We start from the raw sequence: 18,766 nt of genomic DNA, 5'->3' as shown, positions 1-18,766 counted from the left end.
TAGTCACATGCATGAAACCATATTCCTGCGCAGTTATGGAACAGCTCGCTAACACCACGACATCTGGGATGCCACATTTCTCAAAGACTCTTTTTAGTGATGCGATGACTGCCTCCCCTGTGCAGTCTACTCACTTCAAACCATCTGGAGTAGTAATCAATGACAATGATCAACACTTTGACTTTAAAACCAAATAAATTCATTCCCAGGTGCTGCCAGGGCCTCGAAGGAAAAGCGGAGGGTTCCAGTGGTTCGCTCTGCTGTTGGCTATTCCCTGCTTATATAAGGCAACTCATAATTAACTCTTCAATAGACTGACAGGTTCCTGGCTACCAGACAGACTGCTGGGCTCTAACTTGGCATTTTACTATTCCCAAGTGACCTTGATGGATCTTCCGGAGAATTTCAAACTGGTGTTTTAGGGAAGGCTAGTTTGTTATTAAAAAACTAAGAAAACATTGATGATTGTGAGATGTTTTCTCTGTGTGAAGTATTGGTGAAGTAGTGGATTGTTAGGTGTATAAGCTAGCCAGCCAATCTAGAAACTTTTTTTTTATTAGGATGCATTTGTTGTCCTGTTGTTGTGCTTGCTTAATCACTTGTAATCCCGTCTCCATGTTTGGAAATTAGTGAAATATATGCTTCCACTTCCTCAATAAAATTTCATTCTTTCAGTTTGACTCCTTCCACTTGTATTCTTGATAATGCATCTGCTGTCGTCTGGTGCTTCCCTGGAACGTACTTAGTAATGGAATCGTATCTCATTAGTCTCAGTCTAAAACTTGAATTCAAGGCAGAGTGTTTGCAAACTTTTTCAGTTAAGGAGCATAACAAAAGGCTTCTAATTGGTTTCAATTTTAAACCTTAATCTTACGACATAATCAGGGGACTTCTTGCATGCCCATGTGGCTGCTAACGTTTCTTTCTCAATGGTTTTCTCTGTGTCTGTGACAGATCTTGAGATGTAATAAACCGGTCTTATTCCGAAAGATGACCCTTTGTTGTAACATGTATTCAATCTTGCTCTCGACTTTTTCTAAAAGTGGCTGAGTGACCTTCCTGGCTGTGAAAAGACATATAGGCTTAGCATTCGCCATTAGCGTTACATGATATTCTGTTTTCATCTTTCATAAGCCTGAAAATAGGGATGGAAATTGCTTCCTGAATACATTATTGGACTGCTTGTCAGCAATTTCATCAATCTTGTAAACCAGCCTCAACTGCAAGCTGCTTTTCAGCTCAGTACTGATGACACCTGGTTCTTTATAACTTACAGAGGTGTTCAATAATTTCTTTATCCTTATATCTTAATTGTGCTAAGTGTTGGCCTATTACTTTTAGTGTAGTCTTTCCTGGACCTTGTAACTGGATAGGGGATGGCTGTAAAGTGATATTTTAGGCCATTTTATTTCATCACATAATACTGAAACACCTGCACCAGTGTCTAGCTTGAATTCTGTGGGGTGACCATCAACTTCTAATTCAATATTCCAGTAATTATTTTCTGTTTTGTTAACCTCTCCTAGGAAAGTTATTTCTTTTTTTCACTTCTTGGATTTGATTTGGCTTTTTAATTCTCTTTTATTTCCTGTAAGATACTTGGATTTTAGATTGGCAGGCATTTTTAAGGCGTCCTAGATTTCCAGAGTTGTGGCACTCAGCTCCCCCTGCTGGGCATTCTTCCCTCTGGTGCAGGGTTTTCCCACCGAGAGCATCTCAACATGGTGGTTGGTGTAATTTCTCAATTTCGCAGGCCTTTGTGTCACAGCACTTTCTCCTTTAGTCTGACATATTGAATGGCTTGACTCATCTTTTTCCAAGAAACATCACTTTTCCCACTAACAATCACTGTGTTTTATTTCTTCAGCTGCCTGTTATGCTATTTGCACTGCCTTTGTGAGAGTTAGAGCTTCTTTCATTTACAAAAGACCCAATAGCATTTCATCTAACATACCCGCTACTATACGATACGTATTAATTCATCTCAGAATCTCAAAGTCGCAATTCATTGTGAATTTGTCTGAGTTATTTATGAATGAATCCATTGATTCACCTGGCATTTCTTTCCTCTTATTAATTTTCTCTCATTCGATGATTACATTTTTTGAACATTGAAGTATGCATCGAATGCCTTGGGGACTTTATTGTATGGGCTTGAAGTCTCATCAACTCCCTGTCTTGATATTATGTCATCTGCAATAGCCCCTACTGCATATAGTAAAGTACTACACCGATCCTTTTGTTCCTTCTTGTGCAAACTTGAAGTTGTTCTGTATCTGGAGAATCTCTTCCTCCAATTGTCCCAGTGTTGAGCCTGTTGTGAGCCTTCAATGCGTCTGAAAGGTTCTGGGAGTGGCAGTGTAGACTCCATGTTTACCCTAAACTCTGGATGTTGTGCTGCTTCAGTATTTTGCCTCGTAGATTGTGAACCATACTCACTGCTGAATGGATGATGGGTCTGAGTGCCAGCTTGCACCTGGAGCACCCACAATGCTCCGTTCTCAGGTGAGTCTTCAATCTTTTTTCTTCTTGTTCATTTTCCAAAGATCTGTAGGTCTTTCAAGTCTGCAGTCTTTACTTGGAGTTTTTCTGGAGCTATACACTCTGTCCACTGCTACCATGTTTCATCTTGAGTTCGGAGTCTAGATGGTGTTTCTTTAGGGTTTGCCTGTTACCCTAAGGATACTACCATAGACCGTTCTTGTTTATTTACAGATCTATATACATCCCTGTGCTCTACACGCAGTTGCAATTCTGCTTCCCTCCAGAGTTCAGTTACCTAATCATGCGACATTGCATCATAATTACATCAGTAGTTCAGCCAGTATCAGGTGCTTTTGATGTTAACCCTTTACCCAATAGAAACCACTACAGCAAAATTTGAGATTTTGCTTTTATTGCTGTTTAAACCAGGGAGGAATAAAATAAATTGGGAAGGTTCGTCTAGCCCCACTCCCAAAAGCTCCTGAATCATACAGACCACAAGGTCCTAGGTGTCACCTTTTGCTCAGATGATAGCAAGCTCATCTCAGGTTCAGAAGGTTGTGGGCTCAAGTCCCACGTTAAAGACTTGAGTGCAAAAATCTGGTAGTTGACTCTGCCAGCATTGTGCTGAGGGAGTCTTCCATTGTTAGAGATGCTGCCTATGGATGAGACATTAAACCAAGGCACTGTGTGTCCTCTCAGGTGCATATAAAAGATTCCAAGAGATTACTTCATAGAAGAGCAGGGTGTTCTCTCCTGGCCAATATTCAACACTCAACCAACATTGCATAAAAAAGATTATGTTTCAATTAACCTATAATTACTCACAACTAACAATTAGACCAATCAACAAACCCAACTGACTGACACTAAGGTTATGTAATCTAGGAACAAGTGGGAACTGATAGTTCAAATTAATATCCTAGAAAAAGGCAGTGTTCATGACCAACTTCACCCATGGACTGCATTTTCTACTTCTCACTATTGTCACAGAAGGCTTGCGCTAACAGTGATATCATTATTTTGAATTTAATCCTACTTTTTTTTGTACAATTGCTACCACCTCACATTTTCCTTAATCCAATACGAATATAGGAACAGCAGTGAGACATTCAAGGCCTCGAACCTGCTCCACTGTTCAATTAGATTATCTATGTCTAAACTCATTTAGCAACCTTGGCTCATTGACCCTTAATATCCTTCATAAGGATGGGGCCACTAAAGGGATACATACAATAAACTCACTGGCAATAGCAAAGGAATGGCAGTAAGAATGATAATTACTTTACCACGGTATTTACCAGGGAGAACAGGAAGTTGGACATGTCATTCGAAGTGATCAAAAAGGATATAAAGATACTTAAGGTAGAAAGGAGGGAGAAAATTGATAATTGATAAATTAATTAAACTTACAAAGAATAAAACCGTGATCTGGGTGGATTACATTCAGGAATATTATAAGAATCTAGGGAAGAGCTAGCAGAGGCATTATCACATAAAGAGCAAAATTCATTAGAAAGCTGGTGAACGGCTAATTTAATTCAAAAAAGGCATGAGATTTGAACAATTAGGATAGTACACTAACAGCTACATGAACAACCAATTTAAGAGACTAGGAATCCTACAGCGAGTAACTCTCCTGACCCCCAAAGCCTTCCCACCATCTATGAGGCACAAGTCATAAGTATGATGGAATACTCTCCTCTTGCCTGGATGAATGCAGTTCCAAAACGCTCAAGAAGCTTGACACCATCCAGGAAAAATCAGCCCACTTAATTAGCACCCCATCCACAAGCATTTACTCCCTCTACCACCGACACACAGTGACAGCAGTGTGTACCATATAGAAGATGCACTGCAGCAACTCATCAAGACTCCTTAGACAATGCCTTCCAAACTCTCAACCTCTCCCAACATGAAGGACAAGAGAAGCAAACACATGGAAACACCACATCTGCAATTCCCCTCCAAGCTACTCACCATCCTGACCTGGAAATATATCACTGTCCCTTCACTGTCGCTGGGTCAAAATCTTGGAACCTCCTCCCTAACAGCACTGTGAGTGTACCTACACTACATGGACTGCAGCGGTTTTAGAAGGCAGCTTACCACCACCTTATCGAGGGCAATTAGGGATGGGCGATAATTGCTGGGCTGGCCATTGACACTCATATCCCCTAGAAGAATAAAAAAGGATTCCCTAGACATTTTGAAGAAACTATAAATTGTCCTTATGATGCTACTTCCGGGTCAAATATCATTGCAAAAGCTAAAGCAACGAGAACCAGAGCTCCCTAGCTTATTAAAGAGATAAAGGGTAATATGAAGCAGAAAAAGAGCCCTTATGATAGATGTCAGGTTGATAGTAACATGAGAACCAGGCTAAATATAAAAGGTTCAGAGGGGAAGTGAAAACGGTAATAGTTTGGAAAAGAGAAAATATAAGAAGACTTTATAATATGAAAGGAAATCCAAAAATCTATTTTCTATCACTATATATATAGCAGAGGGGTAGCAAGATGAGGTATGGGGGCCAATTGGGACCAAAAAGGAGACCTAAACACAGAGGCAGAGAGCATGAATGAAGTAATAAATGAAAGAGACGATGTTTTCACTTGCAGATGAGATCAGAACCAGCAGTCATGAATATAAGATGGTCACTAATAAATCTCATATTGATTTCAGAAGAAACATCTTCACCCAAAGGATGGTTGGAATGTGGAACTCGCTACCACAGGAGGTTGTTGCAGAAAATAGCATAGATGCATTCAAGGGAGATATAGATAAGCACATAAGAGAGAAAGGAATAGAAGAATCTGCTGTTATAATTAGATGAAGTGTGATAGGAGGAGAACCGTTTGGAGAACAAACACTTACATGAACTGGTTGGGCAGATAGCTTGATTCTGTGTTGTAATTGCTGTGTAAACATTTTAATACCCTTTGCCAAAAAAAAAATCTATCAATCTCAATTTTGAAATTTTCAGTGGACCCCCAGCCTCTAAAGCTTTTTGAGGGAGAGAGTTCCAGATCTCCTGTACCCTTCAATGAAGGTGTGCTTTCTGATATTATCCCTGAATAGCTTCATTCTAGTTTTAAGCTAAAGTCCCCTTTCTTCTAAACTCCCTCACCGGAGGAAATGGTTTCTCTCGATCTACCCTATCAACTCCTTTCATCATCACCTCAGTTATATCACCCCTTAATCTCTATGCTCAAGAAATACATCTGGTCTGTGGAACATAGCACAATATCATAGCATGTCATAAACTCATGTTAAAAGGTGCATGATTGTAATAAACCAACCTGCGATCTTTGAGCACCTTGTTTTTTGGGAGTTATTTGAGCACTCTGTGACTGGGCTGTTAGGCCCCAGGTTAGTCAGGTTGTTTGAGTTACCCACAGATCTGTTCTGGATCACTAGCTGCTCACATTAGTCATCCAACGACCTGGAGAAGGAAGGGGCAGTCTCCTAACCACAAAATCGATAGTGGTTGCAAGGGGAAAGAAGTCCCAAGACATCAGAAATCTGAATATGCCAGCATCTGTGAGGAGAAAGTACCGATTAACATATTAGGTGTAGCGTCAAATCTGAAATTACAATTATCCCTTTTCTTTCCAGGTGCTTATGAACAGGCAGTGCATTTCCAACATCATCTGTTTCTTTATTATGCATATGTATTGAATGGAAATAAGATATATTCATACATCTTATTTTATGTGTGGGTGAGAACAGAGCTAGGGCCACAAATATGATATTGCTGCTAACAAATCCAATGCGGAATTCAGGTGAAATGTCTTTACCCGGAGAGTTTGAGAATGTGGAACTCACTACCACAAGGAGCAGCTGAGGTGAATAGCAGGGATGCATTCAAGGGGAAGGTGGATAAGCACATGAGGGAGATGGGAACAGAGGGATACATTGGTAGGGTTGGATGAAGAGGGGTGGAAGGAGATTTAAACACTGGCATGGATAAAAGCAAAATATCGCGGATGCTGGAAATCCGAAACAAAAACAGAAAATGCTGCAAAAACTCAGCAAGAGAGAGAAAAAAAACAGAGTTAACATTTCAAGTCCCTTATGACTCGAAATGTTAACTCTTTTTTTTTCTCTCCGCAGTTGCTGTTAGACCTGCTGAGTTTTTCTAGCATTTTCTGTTTTTATTACTGGCATTTGGATCTGTTGAGCCAAATAGCCTGTTTCTGTGCTGTAAAGACTTTGCAACAATGGAAAGAATGGAAAGGAAAATTGGGACTGTCCTGTAACAGGTGAGGATCATTTCTTAACATTACGATCTAAATAATGAAGATCAAAAATACCCCCACAATATCCAAGATAACATCTCAACCAAAATTTTAAAAACCCCATAAAATTACATATTTCACCCATTGAATTTCTTTCAGAGTTTTTCAATACCTGTATTGAAGCTTTTACTTCAAGGCATCACTCAGCCTGTCTCAGAAGCCTTTCAATTGGATATCTTTTAACCTCACAATAGTTGGACAGAGCTTTTAGACTGATTCTCCTTCTGAGTACTTAAGGCCTTGAACACATTCCTGATGTGCAATCTGCTCCAATTGGTGGGCTAAAGCAGCTTTTCTCATCTTCGACTACCTGCCTCCTGGCCCACTCCTCCACCCCCTACCCCTTCCCCCCCACCCCCTGCCAAGTGAGGAGGTTGGACTTACTCCACCGTGTCCCTATCTGTGGCAGGAGGTTTACTGCAGCAGCTTTTGAGGAGGAGGCCATGGGAAGAGGTGGCTGATTAGCAGCTTCTTCAGGTTTCTGTTCAATTTTTGCCTCAGGTGCTCCTTCAATGGTCTCAACGTGCAAGGCACCGGACCAGGTGGCCCCTGAATCCGGTAAAACTAAGCATGTACGTGGTTGGGAGGATAGGTGAAATGTGGGCCTTCTCAACTTGTTCCTACCTGAGATAGAGGCACAGTACAAAACTAGCCCTGACTTGGAACTAACAGGGATATTACTAAAGTTGATGGAGGGGACGTTGTGAAGATATCCAATTTCGTGATTCATATGTGGTAGGAACATAGCTTGCAAGTTAGAAATTGAAGTGTTAAATTTAAGATAAATGGAGGAAAAATCATGAGTTTGAGAGGTTTGTAAACCAGCTTAAAGAAATTATCATTAAAGGAATAGTTTGTGCGTACTTACAATGTGAGAGTTAGAAGGGTGAGAGCAATAAAATGGCAAGTGTGCCCATTTAGCTGGGGACCTGAACACAGTAAGTCTGAAAAGAATTACTCTGCCTTCGTTAGAGATATGAATTATTCCTGTATTCCCCAGACCAAAGAAAGATTGAAAAGAACCCAGTAAACAAGGGAAGTTCTTAAAGTATCCATATATTTTTCAGATCAAAGAAAAGAAACTGCGGATGATTGGCTTGAATCTCTAAATGGGATATCCTAGGAGTGCCATGTTGCCATGGGGTTAGGCTGCAGGGTAAGTACCCTTCTGGGTTAGGTTTATCTGTGTGTGTTTTTGCAGACACAGGCAGAGAGGGAGCACACAGCCAGCAGTGGGTGCTGGAAAGCAGCTGAGACCAGTAGCAAAAGGGCTACTGGAAGCAAGGATGTTTTCTTATTTTGGAGCCGCTAGCAAAAAAAAAATCAGGAAAGTCCATGCTTGAGGTGGGGCATCAATAATTGTGAGGAAGGATCCCAGGAATTCTCACACCTCGGACAATAGCGGGAACACTGAGGAAAATCAAAGTGCATTCCCAAGAGCTGTGGCACACCTTGGTTTGGTTCCAGGAGAAGTGAAATAACCCTCAAGATCCAGAAAAGTATGGGGGAACTCTTAGGTAGAATTAAAGACAGAACGGGAAGTGGTCTGATAAGATTTTCAGGCTTAAAGAATAAAGGGTTATGGGATATATAGTGTTTAATTAGTAGTGCTTGTTTTATTTACTTCTTGTACATTAAAAGTTTTTGTTCAAAACGTGAAACCTTGTGGCGTTCCTTAAGGTAATAACAGGGATTCAATTTTTTTAAGGTTAATGGTCTCACTCGAGATCATAACAGGAAAAATGGCAAAATGTTACAATGGAGTACTTAAACACACTGATGTGGTTGAGATTGTGGCACGATATAAAAGGAGCGTTACTCTGAATCTACCCATGGCTGCCTCACCTGTGAGTGTTGGATGTTGACGTTGAATGTCAGGGATATTCTATTCCCAGCACTAAAATTAACCACCTTGATGAGCAGAAAGCCTTAGAAAAGCAATGTCACAGGTCCCCAACATCTCAGCTCACAAAGCTACTCACAGCACATTCATTTATTTAATTCTTGATCTCTTTCATGGGCCCTATAGCAAAATGGTGTTGTTGTGGCTCACTGGGTAACATTCATGTTTTCTGGGGCAGAAAACTGTGGTTTCAAGTCTGGCTCCAGAGCCTTGAACACATAATTCAGGCTGATATTCCCAATGCAGGACTGAAGGGGTGCGGCACTGTTGGAGGTGCTGTCTTTTTGGTGTGACGCTAAACCGAGGTCCTGTCTGCCCTCTAAGGTGAATGTAAAGGATCCCATGGCCATTGTTTTGAAGACGAGCGGGGCAATTCTTCACACTGAGTTGACCCATCTCTTAATCAACGTCACCAAAACAGACAAAAACTTTTAATGTACAAGAAGTAAATAAAACAAGCACTACTAATTAAACACTATATATCCCATAACCCTTTATTCTTTAAGCCTGAAAATCTTATCAGACCACTTCCCGTTCTGTCTTTAATTCTACCTAAGAGTTCCCCCATACTTTTCCGGATCTTGAGGGTTATTTCACTTCTCCTGGAACCAAACCACAGCTCTTGGGAATGCACTTTGATTTTCCTCAGTGTTCCCGCTATTCTCCGAGGTGTGAGTTCTGTCGAAGGGTCATGAGGACTCGAAACGTCAACTCTTTTCTTCTCCGCCGATGCTGCCAGACCTGCTGAGTTTTTCCAGGTAATTCTGTTTTTGTTTTTTCACCAAAACAGATTATCTGGCCACTAGCACACCGTTGTTCACGGGGAGTGCTTAGTGAGTGCAAATTAGCTGCTCCGTTTCCTACATTTCAAGAGTGACTAAGCTTTGGCTGTGAAGTGCTTTGGGACATCCCGAGTTCATAACAGGTGCTATAGGAATGCATTTTGTTCTTTCTTTCAATGGTGTCTTTATCTGAGAGAATGTTTGGGAATTAGAATGCAGATAAAAAGCCATTTGGATAGATAGTTTCACAGTTTTCATGGACTGTGGTAGGCACTATGCATGTAAGACAACAAATCTTACATTTATATAGTGCAATTAACATAGTAAAACATCCCCAGGGGCTTCGCAGGAGTGAAAATAAACAAAATTTGACACTGAGCCACATAAAAAAGATATTGGGAGAGGTGACCAGAAGCTTGGTCAAAGAGGCAGGTATTTTAAGGAGCGTCTTAAAGGAGGACAGACAGGGAGAGAGGTGGAGTGGTTTAGAGAGAAAATTCCAGAGCTTGAGGGCCCAGGCAGCTAAAGGCACAACCACTAATGGTGGAGCAGTTAAAATCGGGGATGCACAAGAGGGCAGAACCGGTGGAGTGCAGAGCGCTCAGAATATTGTCGGGCTGGAGGAGATTACAGATATAGGGAGAGACAAGGCCATGGAGTGATTTGAAAACAAGGGTGACATATTTAAAATTGAATCGCACATCACCATTTCCTTTTGAAAGCGACCCCTCTTCTTCTTACGGTGTGTGGCCCATTGCTGTGTGAACTACAGACCAGAAAGCATCATTACTATTCTATCATTATTTTTTCCCTCTGTCAAAGTGCATGCAAAAAAAAGAGAGAAAGACAGCATCTCCTTTTCAAATTAACACAGACGCATACGAAAGGAAGAGGGATATACCAAACTAATGGGGTGTTAGGGTGGTTGGTGGGGGGGGGGGGGGTGGAAATCGAGAGGAAAGAACCTCTCAATTATCCAGTAACCTTTACCAGAGTACAAGTGTCTCTGAAATCTTAATTTATGAGGTAGGAGCAGGGTGTACATTTTGTAATGGTACACGTGACCAGTGCAGCTGTTAAGTCTTAAAGGGAGACTGTGTCATTGCCTGGGTGAATAATGTGTTAGATTCTGGCAATGAGCCAAGAGTTCTCGACGAGGCAAGTGGGAGAGAGGCAATCTAATCTTGAGAAAAGAAACCGTTTCCCACAATTCCTCCCCCACTTCCATTCCTCCTGCCCGACCCCCATCCCACCGCCACACCCCCCCCCCCCCCCCCCCACCTCCCCCCAACCATCTCCGCCCCCCCCCCTCCCCGGAGCCCCTGCTTCCGTTGTGTACTTTATGCATTATGCACTATTCAGAAGTGAAGATTTACAGCAAGGGGAGCTAATCGACAAATCAGATCAGCCGTGTCAGGTGAATACTGATGTGGAGATGATAGAATGCATGCAGATCCCTGTGCTTTTATGCTAACATTGCAATGTGGCACTGTAACAAGATACCAGCAGCACGTCAGTCTACCTGTCAGAGCCCTGCACGTTACACCCATCTCTCTCTCCCACCCCCCCCCCCACCCCCGTCTTACCCCTCATCTCTCTTTCTGTCTCCCTCCGTCTCCCTGTCTCTCTCCGTCTGTTTCCCTGCCTTTCTTCGCCTTTCTCTCTCTCTCTCTCTCTCTCTCTGACTCTCTCTCTCGCCCGCTCACACTCTTGGACTGTTCCAGTAAAGCAGATGCAAATCAAAGCACATTGTGTAAAGGGCCAGACTGACCTCAATTCTATTCATTAATAAATCAGCATCCCAAACCTACTGCCCCTGCCAAAAAAGAAGCTTAAAGTGCCCTTCATACTTATAATCTATTATGATAGACAATGCCAATAGATTCACAAGTGAAGTTTATTTTAATCAGAATGTAATCTATGTTAAATAGACAGTGTTTGTGACAAGATACCATTTTTAGTATAGCTCTGGTACAGCTTAATACAATATACATATATATATATAGATTTCAGCGTGAGGGTTCAGAACAGGGTGCTGTTGTGATGCTATGTACATCAATGCTCCAGTTGCCGCATTAGTCTGCATTGGGGCTGTGTATATTGCACCTCTGAATCCATTTCTGGGCTTTCCTGAAACAGTGGTGTTCGAGGATAAGAGAGAGAGGAGAGGAAGGAGAAATGCAGAAAAAGAGAGATGGAGTAAGGAGTGGAGTAGAGGGACAGGAACATAAGGTTGGGAGAAAGGACAGGGAGAAGAGAGAAATACAGATACTGATCAACAGGGAATTAGAGACAGAAAAAATGATGAGAGAAATAGAAGGGGTAGGGAAGAGGGCAGAGGATAGAGGGGAGACACAGCAGAAAATGACAGGGAGGAGAAAAGGAGGAAGTGAGAGATAAAAAGGACAGAGAGGAGGGCTATGGAGAAAAGGATAGAAGAAAAGGATGAAGAGGAGAGTGAGATGGAGAAAAAGGGACAGAAAATATCCAGTCAAAGACAGTGATACCTAGTCTCAGACAAATTTAGTCTTATGCACCCTTCCAATATTTAGAAAGCCTTCTTAAAAACGATGAAAAATTCTGTGCTGTTGATGGTAACTCCCCCCTCCCCAACACACACCTGACAACCCCAAATAAAAGAGATAACTGGCACAACAGTCATAATGAATCACTTCATGTGAACAGAGTCATTAATGAGAAGCCTTAATGGCTCAGAAAGCAATATGTTAAACAAAGCTCATTAACGTATGATGCAAATGAGTTCCTCACCAATGATGTCACAGACTGGCTGAGACAGGGAGCAGCACCCGCTCGGTGGGATTGGCTACTTGCCCCTCCTGAAGCAATTGCCTTTAGCTTTGGCAGTGACCGAACCACAGACTTTGCTCTCTCGCTTTCTTTCTTTTGTTGCTGTTTTCTCATGCAATCTTGTTCAAACCCAGCTACATCTCCATAGTGCTGGGTACCCTGAGAGAGAGAGAGAGAGAGAGAGAGAGAAAAACAGAGAGGTAGGCATGGTAAGAGCGACAAAGAGAGGGAAGGAGAGATGCAGAGAAAGAGAGAGCAATAGATGGAGAGATAGAAATAGACGGAGAGAGAAAATGAGGGCGAGAGAGAGGGGGGATAAAAGGGAAAAAGGGTGAGAGAGAGACACATAGAGACTCTGAGGGTGAGCGGGAGAGAGAGAGAGAGAGAGAGACACCCTCCTTCATATAGCCTCTCAGACCACTCTGAAATGCAACTGCTGTTGAAATGCCAGCCCTTGGCATTGAGCCCAGGCTGCGTTCCTTCCTTGGGGGAGTTTTTTTATATTTGAAAGGAGGGAAGAAAAAACAACTTTGATCTATCTGGTGAAACAGAAGCAAAGTAAATACAATACACTTGCTCAAATTAAATAGCGTCACTAGTGGCGATTGCATCATTGTTCGCTTTTTTAAAAATTATAACAGTTTGGTAAAGAATCCTTGCAACAAAAAAATTGAACAATATAAAAGCCATGAGCTGACCTGTGATTAAGTGCCCCGGGCTAGAATTTCCCTCCTTTGTCTCTTTCTGTGTAGAAATCTTCATTTTCCGTCTCTCTCTTTAGTGTCACACCAATTGCTCAGCAACCTTTTCAAAAGCTATCGGCGATTTCTAGAAAATCTTGATTCAGAAAGAAAAAAAATATATATATTCACATATAGGCCAGCCCTTTTCTGATCCCTGGAAAGTTTGCTTTAAATTTTAAAAAAGGAATATGGATGAGTCGGCAGGCAATTAGCCCTCTCCTTAGCGTTGTGAATTGAGAGCAGGGTGTGGGGAAGGGGAGCCAGGCAGGGATGTTCACTAAAGAAAAACTCTGGCTGAATAAAAAAAAAGTGGTGAGAAAATGCTATGAAGCTTTTTTTTTTGCAGTTCAGCTCTCTCTCCCTCTCTCTGTCTCTCTCTCTCTTTCTCTGTCTCTCTGTCTCTCCCTCTTGCTCCCTCTCTCTCTCTCTCTCTCTGACCCACTTTGCCAAAGAATGCAGTCATGTCAACTTTAGCATACAATGGATTTCCTGCACAGGGACCCTTGCAAACTGAGGCCTTTATAACCAGTGACTGTTATGTACGGCTAGACAGTAGCCAATCAAAAGGCCGCTCAACCTAGCCGTAACACAATAGGTGCGTTGGTCACACTGCCTTTATGAGTGCAGGTTTAAATTAATTTAATTGATGGCTGCTGATACCTAAGTGTGTATGTTTCCTAATAAGCAGGTGGGATCGCCGTCCTGTCTCCCCATGGCCAGCATTTACTTACAGTTACCTATAATTACCTTTCGGTCTCTCTGTTACTCTCCGCTTCCCTAAACGCTACTTTTATCAAATAAATAAATATGCATGAGCTCAGCTTGCGGAAATTATAATAATTCACACTTCCCTCCCCTGGCGGGAGAAACTTATAACACACTAGGAAAAAAAAAATCACCCGAGGCAGAATACAAAAAAGAATAGGTTTTAATCAGAGTAAATGTTAAATTCTGAACGTGTACATGAAAATAGTCCTAATTTCCCAGAATGCTTGGCCAGCTGATGGGGTGTGTGGGGGGTGGGGGGGGGGTGGAATAAGTGGATGTTATTTTATTTTTCTCTCTTTCTCTTGCTTTTTCTCCCTCTTTTTCTCTCTTTTCTTCCCTGTCGGAAAGAATTACACACGCAGCCACGTAAATTAACTTGCATGCAGCACCCTCCGAAGCGCCTTGCGTCTGATGTGGAGTAATTAAAACGTGTAAGGCAACCCGCAAGTATGAAGATCGTCACCGGATACAAGTCGACAATCAGTCATTTCACATCACTGTCGCGCCTTTTTACATTTAAAATCCGCACAGGCTTTATATAAAAACAGAAACCCTTAACCATCAGCTATTGTGCATTAATTAAATACATAGGGCAGCCCTCAGCAAAGGGGAACTCCCGGCTAATTTGTGGTGTGTGTGTATTATTTTTGATGCATGCGCGATTTGCATATAAATGAGGGAGGGTGCGCCCACTCTCTCCATCGCACATTGAATATCAGCAAGCTGTGATATTGTACCCTCCACCCCAGCAAGCTGCAAAATAGACTGGGCGGAACATCGAATTGAGAACGGTGCTTTGCAAGTAAACTTCAGCAATTACAAAAATTTAGTAATGTTTATTCAACAGAGGTCACTGGTTTGATTATGAGGGTGTTAAATTGAATTATTTTATTTTGTGATTTTTTTTCCATCCCTTCATAATGCTATGTATTGGACAACGGTACAAAATGTTCTCCAGATAATAATTTTCCCATTGTTCTTCCAACCTCCCTGCCTAGGTACTGCAGTGGTACAATATTGTATTACGCAGCATTTTATAAAGATGCAACACAGAAGCAGGCCATTTGGCCCAACATGTCCATGCTGTTGTTTATGCTCCACAGGAACCTCCCTCCAATCTTTCTGCTTCTAACCTTAATATCATATCCTACTATTCTTTTCTCCATTATGTATCTTTCTAGCTTTCCCTTAAATGTATCTATGCCATTCACCTTAACCTGTCAATGTAGTAATGTGAACCACATTCCCACCACTCTCTGGGTAAGAAAATTTCTCCAATACACCCCATTAGCTTGATTTGTGGCTATGCTATACTTATGACCTTGAGCTTTGGACTTCCTCACGAGTGGAAACATCTTCTCTCCAGTCGATCAAATCCTGTCCTAATTTTAAAGATCTTTATTGGGTCACCCCTCAGCCTTATTATGAAAGGATTAATGAATTATCTCAGAGTTCAGAGCAATGTTGTTATGTGGAAATCAGACAGGTGCGATACTTGCTAACTACATCAATACTGGAGATGGTGGCGTAGTGGTAATGTCACTGGACTAGTAGCCCTGGATAATGCTCTGGTGTCATGAGTTCAAATTCCACCATGGCAGCTGGTAGAATTTGATTTCAGTTAGTAAACCTGGAATATAAATCTAATTTCAGTAACAGTGACTATGAAACTATCATTGATTGTCATTAAAAACCCATCTGGTTCACTAATGTACTTCAGGGAAGGAAGTCTTTCAAAAAGTGTATTCTGCATGTTTACCCCTGGGAGGGGGTGGGGGGAAATGCCCACAGGAGAGCACTGCAGAAGGGACAGAAAATATATATTGACAGGAAGAGTTGCAGTGAACCAAGCAGAAAGATCACTCCCAAGTGATCTAGAGTGATTGCCAATAAATACAGAAAGTGGCACCTCTGACAGAGCAGCATTCCCTCAGTACTGCACCAAGTGTGTCAACCTAAATTCTATGTTTGAGTCTCCGCACTGGGACTTGTACCACAACCCTCTGACTCCAAGGCACGTATGTTACTGCTAAAGCTCAAGAAATGACAACCTATGTTTATACAACCCGTCCTCATAATTTAATCTTTTAAGCCCCTGTACCATCTTGGTAAGTCTGCACTGTACCCCCTTCAAGGCTAATATGTCTTTTATCACAACAGGAAATTCCATTCCATTAGGGTCCCTGGTTGGTGATTGACACAACTCTGATTCCATTCCATTCTTCATTAGCTTCAGTACATCCTGTGACAGATTAAGGCAACTGGGATTATTGAGACAGAAAGCAGGCTGGAGCTGAGTGTGAATGAACTTAGACCATATGACTACAGTAGATGGTGTAAACAGCAGCAAGCAAACTAACTATGGAGAGTAGTAACTGTTACACCTCATCATCCAGTTCACTCTAACAAACCACGACAGGATTTGTGTGGAATAGTTTCTCTCTGAACCTTTCTCTTCCTACCCAATTTTATCTGATTTTCTCAGACTTAGTGCAAAATCACGGCTGCAAATTCACATCTTTGACATTGTGGGATAATTCATTTCTTAAGTACGCTGCTCAGCACTTATACAATATGCCTTAATCCTAACGGAAAATCCTACTTGATGTTGGCTTTCCGGAATGCTGCAACACCCTGCGAGAGCAATGGGATGCAGGTCTGAGCCTGTGATTTCCCACACTCCGAGCTTCTGATTTCAGTCATGTCACTGTGGGTTGTTGTTAAATGGAGCTGATGACTTCCCCACAGGGAATGAAAGAGAAATGCATCGAACGACCAGTTGCACTTTAACAGGGGTCTTTCATTTTATTTATCCTTTCACTGGACGTGGGCATCGCTGGCTATGCCAGCATTTTTATTGCCCATCCCTGGCTGCCCTTGAGAAGGTGGTGGTGAGCTGCCTTTTTGAACCGCTGCAGCCCATGTGGTGTAGATACACCCACAGCGCTGTTAGGGAGGGAGTTCCAGGATTTTGACCCAGCGACAGTGAAGGAACGGCCGATATATTTCCAAGTCAGGGTGGTGAGTGACTTGGAGGGGAACTTACAGAGGTGATGGTGTTCCCCATGCGTCTGCTGCCCTTGTCCTTCTAGATGAGAGCAGTCGCAGGTTTGGAAGATTTCCTTTGCTGCATGGGCTCTGCTGTGATCTTACCTCCTCCCCTCCACCCCAAGTGAATCTCCTGCTATAACTTCACTTCTGCCTTCTATGTGGCCAATTTTGGCACTCCCTAAAGTTTGGTCTTGGGCGCTCTTGCTCTCCTTCTACTTGGGGCCACTTAGCACCATCCTATGTAACAGTTGGTTCAACTTTCCCTTGTGTGTCGAGAGGACCCTGAACCCTGCCATGGCCTTTCATTTGCCCCTCTATTTCTAACTATAGACCGCTGCCTGACTGTTCGAACCTTCCTCAGTGATAAAATCAATTTTGGGCCCCTGATGCAAATCCTGCAATAGCAAATCATTAGCCTCGTATGGTTTTCTTTTGTGAAGTGTTAGCCTTTATAAATGGATGGCTGCAATATAAAAAGAAGGAAGTTTTGCTACAGCTACACAGCCCTGATAGGCAACCTGTGGAGTACGCTGTACAGTCCTGGATACCACACGTTAGAAAGAATATATTAACCCTGGAAGTCGTGTGGCACCAGATTCACTAAAATGTTACCACAGCTCCAAGCATTAGATTATGAGGAGCAATTACATAAACTAGGCTTGTATTACCTGGAATATAAAACGTTAAGGGGTAATTTGATTGAGGTTTTTAAAATCCTGAAAGGAATTGATAAGGTAGATAAAGAGAAACATTTTCCAGTGTTGCAGGAGTCTGGGACAAGGGGACATTAAAATCAGAGACAGATCATTCAGGAGAGTTAGGAAACACTTCTATATACAAAGGGTGCAGGAAGTGCCAAACTCGCTCCCAGGAAAAGCAACAGACACAAGCTCAATTAATGATCTTCAACCTGGGATTGATAGATTTTTTTGCTAGACAATGGTGCAAAAGTATTTGGAGCCAAAGTGATCTCATTGAAGGTTGAAACAGTCTGCATGGCCTCCTCATGGTCCATAAAGTTCCAGGTTCAATGCTTCATCTGTACGCAGTTAACGGATCTCAGCTGGTGGAGTTTTATCTAAATGTGTTGAGGAACACCATTCAGTTCAAATAAGTTCATCCATCTAAAGATAAAAAGCCCCCAACCTTCCATCCAACAGATTTTAAAAGCTTTCACCTCAACTACTCCTCTGGATGTCTATTCAATATATTGATCATTCTTTGTATGAAGTGATTCTTCCTGACCTAGTTCTGAACTGTCCCTTCACCAGTGTGCAGTGATTCTTCCCTGTCTACTGCCTTTCTTTACATTCCAGTAACATTGAAAAAAGAGACATGTTGAAGCTTTTTGCCTTGCACTCATCAGGACACATTGCAAGAATATCAATATAAGGGGAAAGCAACAATTTATACTGTATGAAAAGAGAAAAGCTCTTCACCCCTTATATTGGGATTCTTGCAAAGTGTCCTGTTGAGTTCAAGGCAAAAAGCTTCGACATGTCTCTATTTTCAGCAATACTCAAGTTCTGTACTACCAAATGACTATTTCAATAATGCTTTGGGTTTACCTTCCCTACATGGTCCCTCTTCAGGATATCTCTTTTCTAGGCTAAATGTTATGGGGTTATATTGGCCTCTCTGCCCAACCCTTGACTACAAGTTCAAAGCTTCCCTTCTGAACTGGGAACAATTCACCTGTGCAACCTCCTATTGCAGCATTACCTCCAGTCTAAAGAGGTCTGGGCTCCTCAAGCCTCATCACTTGAGTGCAGTGTGTTAACCCAGCTCCTGGCAACACCCAGAAACGGGTGCTCCCAACTTTAACTCCCTAGTCAACCCACCAGACTTGTGGTATAGAGAATCAGCCATGCTCCGCTTCTTTCTACTCCCTTTGGTGTTGAGTATTTCTTGCATGTCTTGGTAACT

General features: G+C 42.1%; 1 long non-coding RNA gene across 1 annotated transcript; it reads right to left on the bottom strand.

Moving 5' to 3' along the window:
* Positions 1-539: 539 nt before the first annotated feature.
* On the bottom strand, positions 540-6,947 carry LOC121290941. Its single transcript, XR_005945907.1, has 3 exons — positions 6,898-6,947; positions 5,787-6,025; positions 540-1,063 (listed from the first exon to the last, which is right to left on the bottom strand). It is a non-coding gene; the product is annotated as an uncharacterized LOC121290941 (long non-coding RNA).
* Positions 6,948-18,766: the final 11,819 nt, after the last annotated feature.

The sequence above is a fragment of the Carcharodon carcharias genome, chromosome 18 (assembly GCF_017639515.1).
Source record: "Carcharodon carcharias isolate sCarCar2 chromosome 18, sCarCar2.pri, whole genome shotgun sequence".
In the NCBI taxonomy this organism is placed as follows: domain Eukaryota; kingdom Metazoa; phylum Chordata; class Chondrichthyes; order Lamniformes; family Lamnidae; genus Carcharodon; species Carcharodon carcharias.
This window is presented reverse-complemented; position numbering and strand designations above follow the sequence as displayed.